The sequence below is a fragment of the Odontesthes bonariensis genome, chromosome 2 (genome assembly GCF_027942865.1).
Source record: "Odontesthes bonariensis isolate fOdoBon6 chromosome 2, fOdoBon6.hap1, whole genome shotgun sequence".
Lineage (NCBI taxonomy): Eukaryota > Metazoa > Chordata > Actinopteri > Atheriniformes > Atherinopsidae > Odontesthes > Odontesthes bonariensis.
The window spans coordinates 37,650,419-37,662,445 of NC_134507.1; the positions used below are offsets into that span (position 1 = coordinate 37,650,419).

A 12,027-nucleotide genomic window follows, 5' to 3' on the forward strand; every position below is an offset into this window, starting at 1 on the left:
AAGAAGGAATCGAAAACAGTCAACCTGCTGGGTGAATTTATCTAATCTGTTATCGGTACCACGTACAACTCAGAATACAACAGAGACCAGTGTAAACTCCACAAAGCTAGCCTTACTTAATATTAGATCTCTGTCCAATAAGTCACTGTTAGTTAATGACTTCATCATTTCACACAATTTAGATTTTCTTTTTCTGACAGAAACATGGTTAACAGAGAGCACAAGTGCTACTGTTCTTAATGAAGCAGCCCCCCCAAACTTTAGTTTTATGGATAAATGCCGAAATGGGAGGAAAGGTGGGGGGGAGGCTGCCTTATTTAAAGATACATTCCAGTGTAAAGAGATATCATTTGGGGAATTCACTTCTTTTGAATATCTGAGTTTTATTTTAAAGGGTGTTCCTAAAATCCTGTTCTTAATCATTTACAGATCTCCAGGATACTGTGCAAGTTTTATTGATGATTTTTCTGAATTATTGTCTGTTATTTTGACTGATTTTAACCATTTTATCTTGACCGGGGATTTTAACATTCACATGGATAATATGACGGATGGTACTGCCAAAGAATTTTCTTCTGTGCTGGACATGTTTGGTTTGTGGCAGCATGTAACAGAACCAACCCACCTTCGAGGTCACATTCTGGACCTGGTCATTTCTAAAGGTGTTGATATTTCTTCTGTTGTGGTTACTGATTTGGCCTTGTCTGACCATTTTTGTATTTTATTTGATTTACATATTACTCAGAATGTTCAAACAACCAGCTTCTCAGTTAAGAAGAGGTATATCAATGAGAAAACAAGTGCTCAGTTTAGGGAGGCCATAGTTATGTTACCAACAATGAGCGCAGAGTCGGTTGAAGGAATGCTGGATCATTTTAACTTGAAAATTTTTAATGTAATGGAAGCTGTTGCACCGATAAGAATCAAGAGCACCTTGATTAAACAGAAAACCCCATGGAGAAACACCACTACGGTCAAAAATCTGAAAAGAGAATGCAAGAAAGCTGAACGTAAATGGAGGAAAACAAAGCTTCAGATTCACTATGAGCTATATAAAGAAAGCCTGCGTAGTTATAACAATGAGCTGTGTAAGGCCAGACAGCTGCATTTATCTGAAATGATTAATAAGAATGTCAACAATTCTCGAACTCTGTTTGCTATGGTTGAAAAACTCACAAATCCTCCTAAACAGTCAAACCCAGACCTCCTCTCCACTGAGAAATGCAACGAATTTGCCAACTTTTTTAGCCAAAAAATCAAAACAATTAGACAAAACATTCACGCAACACAGACAAACAAGAAAACTAATCTGTGTCTAAAACCTAGAAATAACTCTGACGTTATGTCACAATTTAATAATGTTGATTTAAAAATCCTAGAGGAAACAGTTCGGCAGCTGAAATCAACAACTTGTTCTCTGGACATAATACCATCCGACTTTTTAAAAACTGTTTTTACCTCAGTAGAAAGTGATCTCCTACGAATAGTTAACAGCTCACTGGCATCAGGCATTTTTCCCAAGTCACTAAAGACAGCTGCCATTAAGCCACTCCTAAAGAAGAGAACTCTAGATGCCTCTATGATGAACAACTACAGACCTGTCTCTAACCTCTCTTTTATATCCAAGATTATTGAGAAAGTTGTATTTAACCAGCTCAACGACTTTCTGAATGAAAGTGGAAGTCTTGATAAGTTTCAATCAGGCTTCAGACGTCATCACAGCACTGAAACAGCTCTGGTCAAAGTGTTAAACGACATTAGGTTGAATACTGATTCTGGTAATGTTTCAGTCCTGGTTCTGTTGGACCTCAGCGCTGCGTTTGATACTGTAGATCACAGAATCCTGTTGCACAGGCTGGAAAACTGGGTTGGACTTTCTGGAGCGGTCCTTAACTGGTTCAGGTCCTACTTAGAAGGCCGGAGTTATTTTGTTACAATTGGCAGCTATGAATCTGAGCGAGTGGCCATGACTTGTGGAGTCCCCCAGGGGTCAATTCTTGGACCTCTTCTGTTTAACTTGTATATGCTCCCTTTGGGTCAGATATTGCAGAATTTTAACATCAATTATCACAGTTATGCAGACGATACACAACTTTATGTGTCTCTGTCACCGGACGACTGCAGCCCAGCAGACGTGCTGTGTCAGTGTCTGGAGGAAGTAAACACCTGGATGAGAGAGAATTTTCTACAATTAAATGAAGACAAAACTGAGATCATTCTGTTTGGGAGCAAAGAGAAGAGGGTCAGCGTTGGTACATATCTTGAGACTCGGGACCTTATAATCACTGACCAAGTTCGTAACCTCGGAGTGTTGATAGACTCAGATCTGACTTTCAGCAGCCACATCAAAGCTGTCACCAAGGCAGCTTTTTACCACCTCAGAAATATCAATAGAATTAAAGGTTTCCTCTCCCAAAAAGACCAGGAGAAACTCATCCATGCATTCATCTCCAGTAGACTCGATTACTGTAACACTCTTTTAACTGGACTTCCCAAAAAGAGCATTAAACATCTGCAGCTCATCCAGAACGCTGCTGCTAGAGTTTTAACCCGGACTAAGAGATCTGAACACATCACACCAGTTTTAAAATCTTTACACTGGCTTCCAGTCAGTCATAGAATAGATTTTAAAAGCCTGCTGATGGTTTACAAATCCCAGAATGGTTTAGGCCCAAAATACATCTGTGATATGTTCAGAGAATATAAACCCAGCAGAGCTCTTAGATCCAAGGACTCAGGTCAGCTGGTCCAGTCCAGAGTCCAGACTAAACATGGAGAAGCAGCATTTAGCTGTTATGCTGCAAATAAGTGGAACAAACTGCCAGTGGAGATTAAACTTTCACCAAATGTAGACATTTTTAAATCCAGGTTAAAAACATTTCTTTTCTCATGTGTCTATGCATGAAATATCTTTTAACTTATCTAGACTGTTGCCTGATTTTAAATTCATTTAAATGATTTTATTTGTTTCTCTTTATATTATTTTATGTATTTTTAATGCTTCTTGCACTCCCTGCTGCAATGCTTTTATTTTATGTAAAGCACTTTGAACTGTTTGTACATGAAATGTGCTATACAAATAAATTTGATTTGATTTGATTTGATTTGAACAACCAAGGAAATTGGAGCACAAATTGATTTAGTTTTTCCACTCTCCCCATCTCTAGAGCCACACCCAACCCACACTGGGAAAATTCTTAGTTGAGGCAAACCCTCACGGCTTAATATCTCCAGTGCAGAAATGCTGCCGTATTCTCATCTCGTTGTTGCCATCACTAAGGCAACGCCCACCTGCCTGGGGTGACTGCACTGTATGACCTCACCTGACAACTGCGCAGCTGCATATCAGCTGTGCAGACCTGCCGCAGCATTCAGCAAACCTTGCAAAACATGGGTTTTAAAGATGGAAAGGTGTCGTTAAAGCAGCAACGCCAGGAACCAAGGTTGAGTTGCCCAGGGGTATTCACGTTATACAGTCAAATCAGGGGAGAGCGCGAACGCAGTCCCCCACTACCAGAAATTATGCAGTCGAGATTCCCACATTTGGGGAATTCGCAAGGGTCAGCACAACCGGTGTGCAATGGCTGAGCCTCGTCCTGGGTGAACCACCTTCTTGATCATGGTATCTCCCCTGCCAGGTAAGTATGAGTTGGAACTGTCAGAGGCTGACACCTCTTTTCCAGGTGCCTCACTCGGCCGGACGGTGCAGCAAATTCAACTGTCTGCAGTGCCATGCCAGCAGCTAACCTGAATCTGAAAAGCTTGCAGATTAAAACAGTCCGGCTTTTCTTCATCTTTCTGATCAGTTCTTGTTTCAACAACCAAGGAACTTGGAGCACAAATTGATTTAGTTTTTCCACTCTCCCCATCTCTAGAGCCACACCCACCCACACTGGGAAAATTCTTAGTTGAGGCAAACCCTCACGGCTTAATATCTCCAGTGCAGAAATGCTGCCGTATTCTCATCTCGTTGTTGCCATCACTAAGGCAACGCCCACCTGCCTGGGGTGACTGCACCGTATGACCTCACCTGACAACTGCGCAGCTGCATATCAGCTGTGCAGACCTGCCGCAGCATTCAGCAAACCTTGCAAAACATGGGTTTTAAAGATGGAAAGGTATCGTTAAAGCAGCAACACCAGGACAAAAACCAAGGTTGAGTTGCCCAGGGATATTTACGTTATACAGTCAAATCAGGGGAGAGCGCGAACGCAGTCCCCCACTACCAGAAATTATGCAGTCGAGATTCCCACACTTGGAGAATTCGCAAGGGTCAGCACAGCCGGTGTGCAATGGCTGAGCCTCGTCCTGGGTGAACCACCTTCTTGATCATGGTATCTCCCCTGCCAGGTAAGTATGAGTTGGAACTGTCAGAGGGTGACACCTCTTTTCCAGGTGCCTCACTCGGCCGGACGGTGCAGCAAATTCAACTGTCTGCAGTGCCATGCCAGCAGCTAACCTGAATCTGAAAAGCTTGCAGATTAAAACACTCCGGCTTTTCTTCATCTTTCTGATCAGTTCTTGTTTCAACAACCAAGGAACTTGGAGCACAAATTGATTTAGTTTTTCCACTCTCCCCATCTCTAGACTCACACCCACCCACACTGGGAAAATTCTTAGTTGAGGCAAACCCTCACGGCTTAATATCTCCAGTGCAGAAATGCTGCCGTATTCTCATCTCGTTGTTGCCATCACTAAGGCAACGCCCACCTGCCTGGGGTGACTGCACTGTATGACCTCACCTGACACCTGCGCAGCTGCATATCAGCTGTGCAGACCTGCCGCAGCATTCAGCAAACCTTGCAAAACATGGGTTTTAAAGATGGAAAGGTGTCGTTAAAGCAGCAACACCAGGACAAAAACAAAGGTTGAGTTGCCCAGGGATATTCACGTTATACAGTCAAATCAGGGGAGAGCACGAACGCAGTCCCCCACTACCAGAAATTATGCAGTCGAGATTCCCACATTTGGGGAGCTCGCAGAAGATTTCCGAACTGAAGTGCAAAAGTCTACGTTGCTTGTAGACAGTTACGGCCTGTCATTGGCCTAGACTCTACGTTAAGTGTAGACTCTAGGCCAATCAGAGAGGAGTCTACATTCTAAATGTAGACTCTAGGCCAATCAGAGAGGCTCTTGGCCAATTCAAGCCAAACCAACTCGCGAAATACCGAGAGGCTGCTACGAAGGTACAGTTTGTTACTACGATCATATTCTAGCGATATACCTCTGTAATTGATAAAAAATGTCCCGCATTTACCTACTACGATTATATTCTAGCGATATACCTCTGTAATTTATCAAGAAGATCACCTGTTTATATGTAATACAAGGTTTTTAGCGTAATGTTAAAGCTGGGTGACCGGAGGGTGTTAGCAACGCTATAAAGTTTATTTTTAGCAAAAAAAATATACAGCATGGCTTTATTTATATCATTTTCCTGTCTTCTTTGTGAATGTCACATCAACAGATAACAGATAACGTTTTTAACGTTGTAACATGGAAGTCGAGTGACACCAGTGGCAGTAAAGGTCTGCAGCCAGACCCTCTAGCTCGTCTGCGATCATATTCTGGCGATATACCTCTGTAATTTATTAAGAAGATCACCTGTTTATTTTTAATACAAGGTTTTAAGCGTAATGTTAAAGCTGGGTGACCGTACGCTGTAAATATCTCCGCGTTGCTCCATGGGTGTTTTGTTTAATCAACGCTATAAAGTTTATTTTTAGCAAAAGACAAAAATACGTCATGGCTATATTTATATCATTTTCCTGTCTACTTTGTGAATGTCACATCAACAGATAATAGATAACGTTTTTAGCGTTGTAAAATGAAAGTCGAGTGACACCAGCGACAGTGCACATGCGCTCTTTCAAGCTGCAACTCTGTCAAGTGCGTCTGTGATTTGGCCCGGAGCCATTATTTATGCAAAAAAAATAAATAAAATATCCACCTCGTTTGGATGAATTTTAATACGTGTTACATTTGCCTGTTGTACATTTTCAATTCTGGTGGCAATGCTATGGCTTTTGCCTCCATTTGTCTAATAATAGTGACCATTGCAATGGTTATAATGATCATGATATTGCTAAAAGTCTGTTGACAATTTCAGGACATGGATACTTTGCTGCCAGCCCTCAACATCCTGAACACCAGCCTGCCGGCAGAGAGGCAGCAATGCGTTCTGGCAGCCTCCAAGGCAGCCAAGGCCCAGCAGGGGAGAGGTCAGGTTTGTCCGAGGGACGATAAACTGAGGGACCCCAAGACTGCCTTTGAGGAGGGTAAACATCTTGGCATTGCATTTATACTATAAATATATAAGTAATGACAATGTGGTGCACCAGAGCTTTTGCTTGCCTGTTCACTGAGGTCATAACATGTCTCGTCTTCAGCAAAGAGGCGCTGCGGCGTACAGAGGCCGACTGAGGCCCAGTACTTGGGGCAGCTGGTCCTGACCTTCGGCCGCTACACCGGCCGGACCTTCAAGTGGCTGGTCGAGAACGACGTGGGCTACGTCAAGTAGTAAGCATTTACAAGAAAACCAAAGCAAGCCAGGAACAGTTTTCCCTTCACTGAAAATAACAGCGATGTGTGTGTGTGTGTGTGTGTGTGTGCATTTCAGTCTTGTCGACCGCCACGTTAAAGAGAGCCGGCAGCCGGAGAAGCGTGGGGCCTTAAACGAGGAGTGGTTGAAGGACAGCCTGCTGCAGTACGTGGAGCTCTTTCCGGCCATCTCCTGCCACCTCGAGAGGAACGTGGACAAGGCCATTTACGGCATGGGCCGTTTCCGGTCGTTCACGTTCCTCGAGATGTGGCAGTGGTACCAGCACCACCAATCTGACCCTCAAGCCGGCAGTGAGCAGGAGCGGAGGATGGCGCAGGAGGCCCACACCTCTGTCAAGCAGTGGCTGCTGATGCGGGAGAGTGACATCACCTCGAAGTCACTCAAACGCTTCAGACAGTATATACTGGATAAAGAGGTAACTACACTGCATTCTGTAACTACACTGCATTCTGTAACTACACTGCATTCTGTAACTACACTGCAAAACCCAATAATAATGTAATAGCTCACACTCACCTGTAATTCACAGAGCGCCACTCCTCCTCCTGCTGCTGCCGCCGCTGCCACTTCAAGGGCCCCTGCTGCAGCTGCCACCTCCCAGGCGCCATGGTCTGACGACGCTCCGGACGACACTGCTCTGGTGGATGCCCTCGTCACCTTCGAGAGCCATGGGGAGCCCATCTCCGCCAGTCAGCCTCCTCCTATGTCCGCCTAGGGTCCCAAACAGCCGTCGCCACTCTCCACCAGCGTGCCAGCTTCTCCAAAGAAGTCTACCAGCAAGAAGGAAAGGCGCAGCAAGCAGCAGAAGCCGTCCTCACAGCCCTCCACCAGCACGGCTGCCTTAACACAGCACAAGCAGCTCCTGCTGTCCTCACAGCCCTCCACCAGCAAGGCTGCCTCAAAGCAGCTCCTGCTGTCCTCACAGCCGTCCACCAGCACGGCTGCCTCAACACAGCACAAGCAGCTCCTGCTGTCCTCACAGCCCTCCACCAGCAAGCCTGCCTCAAAGCAGCTCCTGCTGTCCTCACAGCCGTCCACCAGCACGGCTGCCTCAACACAGCACAAGCAGCTCCTGCTGTCCTCACAGCCCTCCACCAGCAAGGCTGCCTCAGAGCAGTTCCTGCTGTCCTCACAGCCGTCCACCAGCACGGCTGCCTCAACACAGCACAAGCAGCTCCTGCTGTCCTCACAGGCGTCCACCAGTAAGGCTGCCTCAAAGCAGCTCCTGCTGTCCTCACAGCTGTCCACCAGCAAGGCTGCCTCAAAGCAGCTCTTGCTGTCCTCACAGCCGTCCACCAGCAAGGCTGCCTCTACTGAGTCTCCTGAACAACAGACGCCCGTGCCGTCCTCAGCGCCTGGTCAGGGTCCCCCTGATGCTCGTCCCGAGGAGCCGCCGTCGACCTCACAGCCTGCGTCTGCCACCACCTTGTCACAGAGTGACTCTTCTGTAAGTGTAAAATCACAAAATACACAAGCAATGTTAATGCATTTCACAAAATCACCACATTAGGGAAAATAAATAACTAAATGTTGTGCGTTGTTGTACACCTTGTGTCTTGCAGGTGGAGCTGGAAGGCTGGGTGCGCCTCTGGGAAGACCCCAACGGAATCCCCTCTGCCGACATCCCCTGGCTGAAGGAGGACAGCGAGCGAGGCCTCTTCACACCAGTCCAGGTCTACAAGGACATAAAGGGCGCCATTAGAAGGCGGCGAGTGTTGAAGTCAGACCGGATGTGGTTCTACCCACCCGAGCCACCCGGCTTTGTGAGCGGCGGCATTCCCACTCCACAGGCCTTTTTCCGAGGCCGCTTTTTCTTCTGGCGTCCCGTCGGAGTGTGGCGGTGCTCCCTGAAGTGTCCGCGCGGAGAGAAGTGTGCCGGGGCTGGAGGCAACTCACACCTCTCCAAGTCTGGCTACCACTCCCGGGTAAGGCTCAGTCTCTGCACAGCTGTGCTCAGAGAAATACACACATCACCATGGACTACTTAACCTTGTAGCACCCAAGCATACGAATAATCATTGAAAAAAATCATTTTGGCTCTTCTTTCATCTTTTTGGGTGGGAATAAACCAATATTTTTGGAATTTTTGAAATTGGGCTATTTTTAATCATTTTAGGCAATGTTGCAAATTTGCAACTGTGGGCTTTCCTGATTAATTTTGTTCACACAACCAAGTCATTCTCTGCAGATCGATTGGCAAAAAAGGTATAGTGAACTGCTGCTACCACAATAAAATGTATGTAATAGATCTTTATTGAACATTCTTAATACAAAGTGCGGAACGCAACCATCATAAACTTTCCATTCAACAACAAATCAAAAAGATTTCACAGATCTTTGTTGTGAAAAAGGGAAGCACACATAAAATGCAAAAAATGTAATGTAAATAAATAATGTAAATAAATAAAAAGCTTGTTGCATATCTGCAACCTGTGATTGACCTGTGATTCTCTCTCTCTCTGTTTTAGGTACGTCACATCTGTGATGTGTTGGGCTGGTACACCCTGGCGACAGAGGTGTTGTCGTGCGGGCCGTGTCTCAAGGCTGCCAGAGGTGGAGAGAGCGGACCCATGGGTCGGTGGCTGGCGTGGGACGACGCCATCCTCCGGCAGCTGAGCGAGGCACATCGGGCCAGGTTTCCCGCCATACTGACTGCCAGGCGAGGGGTGGACAAGACCATCATTCGCCTCCTGCGTGACAGAACGGAGGGTAACACGATGGTCAAGGTGTGGCGGCAGGTGCAGGAGAACCACCTGGAGGACTACCATGAGAGGAAGGACCTCTACACCACACTCCTCATGGCCCTGGTGGAACCCAGAGGCATCGTCTCTGCGCTGGGCCACAGGGAGTTCCAGGCACCGCCCCCTCCGAGAGCGGTTCCCTGCGCCCGGCTCCTGTGCCACGCCTTTCTCCTGGCCGAGGCGGACAACGTGCAGGATTACCGGAGCCAGATCCTGTCCACGTTCGGCAAAGTGCTGAAAATGGACTCCACGAAGAAGGCAAGTTAGCCAAAAGTGTGTTGCATACAAGTACTCACAGGGAAACACCACATTATGCAAAGCTAAACTGTATTTGTTTGTTTGTTTTGTTGTAGGTGGTGAAGAAGCTGTCTGGGGAGGGCAAGGGCTCGGCTGAGTGGTTCACCAGCATCGGCAACGAGCTCTCCCAGATCGTCAGCTTTGTGCTCACCTGCGAGGAGTCGGTGGAGAAGCTGGGGCCCATGTGTCGTGGGGTGATGGAGAGGTTTCGCCTCGCAAACCAGCCCGTCCCCCAGATCCTCTACATCGACCGCGGCTGCTGCAAAGCACAGGGTCCGACCGCGGTGGAGATCATGTTCCAGTCCTGGGTGGACGAGGGGATGGTGGTGAGGCTGGACATTTTCCACTGGCTCCACCGCTTTGACGCCGCTCTAAGAACGGAGGCTCACTCCAAATACGGCCCCTTTAAATCCGCGCTGGTCGGGGCGGTGCTGGCCTACAACCGCGAGGACCTCCAGCTCCTCATCGCTGCCATCAGGGCCAGAGACCCGGCCACCATGGAGGTGGTGAGTGACGAGGACGTGGTCCGGCGGTACGTCTCCCGGGACCAGCTGAAGCACCATGTCCGGCGGGTCACCCTCGGGGCCCAGGAGACGTTTCGCCTGGTCCACCTCCTCATCGAGGACATGAAGGGTCCAGCAGGGCCGGATGAGAGCGGCGTCAGCCTCTTCAAGTCCCCTGGTAAGAAAAAAAACACCTCACACACACACACACACACACACACACACACGTGCAAAATGACTGCAGCTCAACATGTGTGTGTGTGTGTGTGTGTTTACAGCGGCCATTGATGAGATGTGGGCAGCCCAGCAGCGACATCTGGAGTGCATCCAGGACCCCCCAGGCATGGTCATGAATCGTGTCGCCCGCACCACCACCATCAACAGTGTGGACGTCCCGTATTACAAGGGCCTGCGTGGGAGCAACAGCCTGGAGGGGTTCCATAAATCTTTGCCCCACATGATTCCAGGTAATCTAAGGGGGAAAAATACCAAAAAAAAAAACACGTTTATCACATGATAACTGAGGCACTGATAATACCTGTTTGTTGTGATGTTCAGGTCCCCACTGTGCGGCGCGGCCTGGCATCGCCAGGTGGAACGCTGACCGCAGCTCAGACGCGGTGTTTGGGGGCGGAGGGCGGCACCACCGGGTGTACTCTGCGCCACTCATTGACCGCCTGAACTCCCGCTGCCAGCAGCTGTTGGGCGAGCCAGTGGAGCGCAACTTCCGGGCCCCGGCTGATGTCCAGTCCGATGAGCTGCTCGGGCTGGAGTACCTCTTCAGCCAAAGCACGGGGGAGGCGTTCTCGCTGGAGGGCATCGTCAGCGACGGTCCTGGGCCGGAGGAGGAAGTCGTTCAGCCTGGGGAGGTCGACCCAGACGCCGACGAGGCGTACCAGAGCGAGGAGGACCGTACTGATGTGGAGCCCTACATCAGACTGACCAGCAGCGAGACTGCTTCGGATTGGACTCACAAAGGCAGGAGCCTTTGTGAGTCCAATACATACTGATAGAAGAGAATACAGCGATACATACATGTGACCCACTGAAAAAACAAGACATCGTATACATTGAAACTTACCTACTTTTCTGTGTGTGTGTGTGTGTGTTTTACAGGACGATGTCTGCAGTGTCAGTCCTCTGCCCGGGTTCCAGAAGCTGGAGGCTTTCTGTGCTGCGCTGCTGGAGGTCGGCTTGACAGAGCAGAAGCTGCTCCTCAGCACAGCAGAGCGGAACAGGGTCCTTCATGCCTGGAATGGGGTGAAGGAGCATGACAAACAGCCACAGCGGTACCACCAGCTCTACCGCACCCACTGGGGCAACACGCTATATTGTCGGACCAAGAGGGACGACCTGGCTGACGCCGCTGTGGTCCAGCGGGTAAAGATGGCTAGGAGGTACGCGCCAGCTCAGCAGGACATCAGCCCGCAGCACAACCGGCTGATGTGCGTGCTGGTCAAGCTGCTGTGGCTGCGCAGCCCTCAGGCCTCCCGCTCCAGCCCTGAGAAGGCCAACATTCTCAAGGCCTATGAGAGGATCCAGCACCGGGTCTTGGTAGAGGACCCCGTCCTTTGCAAGGCGGGCATCCCTCTCCCCAAAATTAACACCAAGACGGTGAGAGACTTCATCCGCCAGCAGGAGAGGCTGGTCAACCTCCACGCCACCAGGCAGCCAGCTGTGACCTCAAAGGCCGCGTCTGTGTCTTGTGAGCAGCTGCCTCCTGCACCACGCCAGCCGGACGTCCTCCCTCCACCCGACTACCCCGTGATGGAGTACGTCCCCACGTCCAGCACAGCCGGCACCAAGGTGTTGAAGGGTCGGACCAACCTGCTGCTGGAGACGCCGCAGCCTCCTCCACAGCTGCTCCGTCTGCCGGTGAGGAGAATCCCCACCACCTCCACCATCACCAGGCCTCCTGCAGTGC

At 49.0% G+C, this 12,027-nt stretch overlaps 3 non-coding genes across 3 annotated transcripts; all 3 read right to left on the minus strand.

Moving 5' to 3' along the window:
- Positions 1 to 3,482: 3,482 nt before the first annotated feature.
- LOC142401964 (U1 spliceosomal RNA) lies at positions 3,483 to 3,646 on the minus strand. Its single transcript, XR_012773245.1, has one exon. It is a non-coding gene; the product is annotated as a U1 spliceosomal RNA (small nuclear RNA).
- Positions 3,647 to 4,194: 548 nt separating this feature from the next.
- On the minus strand, positions 4,195 to 4,358 carry LOC142402580 (U1 spliceosomal RNA). Its single transcript, XR_012773396.1, has one exon. It is a non-coding gene; the product is annotated as a U1 spliceosomal RNA (small nuclear RNA).
- Positions 4,359 to 4,906: 548 nt separating this feature from the next.
- Positions 4,907 to 5,066, minus strand: LOC142366683 (U1 spliceosomal RNA). The gene has a single exon (XR_012766858.1). It is a non-coding gene; the product is annotated as a U1 spliceosomal RNA (small nuclear RNA).
- Between the last annotated feature and the right edge of the window lie 6,961 nt (positions 5,067 to 12,027).